The sequence below is a fragment of the Penaeus monodon genome, chromosome 42, assembly GCF_015228065.2.
Source record: "Penaeus monodon isolate SGIC_2016 chromosome 42, NSTDA_Pmon_1, whole genome shotgun sequence".
Taxonomy (NCBI): domain Eukaryota; kingdom Metazoa; phylum Arthropoda; class Malacostraca; order Decapoda; family Penaeidae; genus Penaeus; species Penaeus monodon.
In genome coordinates, this window is record NC_051427.1 from 10,523,340 (window position 1) to 10,525,839 (window position 2,500).

Below are 2,500 nucleotides of genomic sequence, written 5' to 3' on the forward strand. Positions count from 1 at the left end.
AACACACAACACCCAAAACCAAAAACAAAAACCCACACACACACACCCAACAAACATAAAATACATAATATATAATATATAAATAACATTTATTATATATATAAATATATATATATATATATATATAAAAATATAATATTTAATATATTTAAGTATACATAGTTGCATGTATAATGATGGGGGAATTGGATATACATACAACAAACATACATAAACATTATATTAATTATATATATAATATATATATATAATATATTATATATATATTATTTGTGTGTGTTTATAAATACGTATTGTAAAAATTATGTATGTTTTTAAATGTAGTATGATTTTGTATGTATGTCTATTATATGTATATATATTTATATATATATATAATCCCCTTATATTAAATATACAATTTTAGGATATACATAAAAGTAGTATATACGTGTGAAATTTGTGAGAATTTTTGGTTGTGTATTTGCAGTGTATGTGTAGACATGGCAACAGTGTGGTTTTGGAAGAGTGAGGTTTTGTGTGGTTTGGTGGGAGTATATGGTATTTTTGTGTGTGTGTGTGTGTGTGTGTGTGTGTGTGTGGGGGTGGTGGTGAGGTGTGGGAGGTGGTGTGGGGGTTTTTTGTGTGTGTGGGGTGTGTTTGTTGTGTGTTGTGTTGGGGTGTTGTGTGTGGTTTGTGTGTGTGTGTGTGTCTAAATATAATATATATATAAAAATATTAATTTATACAAATTATATGTAATATATATGTAAAATTTTACTTTAAAACCACACAGTGTGTGTGTGTGGTTGTTGTGTGTTTTGGTGTGGGGGGTTGTGTGGTTTGGCGGCTTGAATGTACATCCGAGTGAATAAACGAATAGTTGTATAAGTTGTGTACCTGTAAATAAATGAATGAATAAATATATATACATACATACATACAATATATTTTTAAAATTTATATATATATATATTATAATATATATTACACAACACAAAACACCACAATATATATATACATCTATAAAAACAAAGAAATCACACCATTCCTCGCTTCACAATAAACTCCCGCAATCCGAGCCTTATAATCAAGAAAGTCCCGTCATGACGGCGCTCGAGAGGCCAGCCAAGCGAGGACGATCATTTATCATCCATCATAGAGGATCTGAAACCCTCTTGTGGCATTGGATCGCTTGCCTTTATGGGATCCAATGCCGGTTAAGTCTCCCTGGTTGCTCTTTATTTTGGTTTTGTGTCTTATTGTAATTTGCTACGTCTGAATAGTTAATCTTCATAAAAAATGCGATTTTTTTTTTTGTGTAGATGATAATAATGGGGATGTAGATATGGGTAATGCTAAAATTGATATTAGAATGATCATGAGAGAGAGAGAGAGAAGGTGAGAGAGATATTGAGAGAGAGAGAGAGAGAGAGGAGAGAGAGAGGGGAGAGGGAGAGAGAGGAGGAGAGAGAGAGAGGAGATGAGAAGAGAGGGGAAGAGGAGAGAGAGGAGGAGGAGAGAGAGAGAGAGAGAGAGGAGGAGAGAGAGAGAGGAGAGAGAGAGAGGGGAGATAGGAGAAAAGAGACAGAGAGAGAGAGGAGAGGAGAGAGAGAGAGAGGAGAGAGAGAGAGGGGGCGAGGGAGAGAGGGGGAGGGGGAGGGGGAGGAGAGAGGGAGAGGGAGGGGAGGAGGAGGAGAGGAGGGGAGAGGGAGAGAGAGAGAAGGGGGGAGAGAGGGAAAAGCCCAGAAGGGGAGAGAGGCAGAAAGAAGAGACGGGGAAAGAGAGAGAGAGAGAGAGGGAGGGGGGAGAGGAGGAGAGAGGAGGGAGGAAAAGGAGAGAGGAAAAGGAGAGAGAGAGGGGGACGAGGAGGAGGAGGAGGAGGAGGGAAGAGAGAAAGAGGAAGAGAAAATGGGAGAGAGAGAAGGAAAAGAGAGAGAAGGGAAAAGAAGGAAAGGGGGGAGAGAGAGGAGAGGGGGGAGGGGAGAGGAAGGGAGAAAGGAGAGAGGGAGGGGAGAAGAAAAAGGGGGGGGGGAGAGAGAGAGGGAGGGGAGAGAGGAGGAGGGAAAAAGGGAGAGAGGGAGGAAGGAAAAAGGGAAAAGAGAAAAGAAGAGGGAAAAGAAAAGGGGGAAAGGGGGGAAAAAAAAGGGGAAAAAAAAAAAAGGGTAAAAAATTATAAAGGGGGAAAAAAAAAAAAAAACGGGGAAAAAAAAAAAAACGGGAAAAAGAAGGAAAAAAAAAAAAAAGAAAAAAAAAAACAAAAAGAAGGGAAAAAAAAAAAAAAAGAGAAGGAAAAGTGGAGGAGGGAAAAGGAAAGGACGGGAAAAGAAAAAAAGAAAAAAGGAAAAGGGGGAAGAAAAAAAAAGGGAAAAAAAAAAGGGGAAAAAAAAAAAAAAAAAAACCAACCCCCTTCCTTTTTTTTTTTTAAAAAAAAAAAAAAAAAAAAAAAACAAAGATAGTTATTGTTATTTTTTTTTAACCTAATCTATTTACTGATTTTTTTTTTTTATCTCTATTTCAT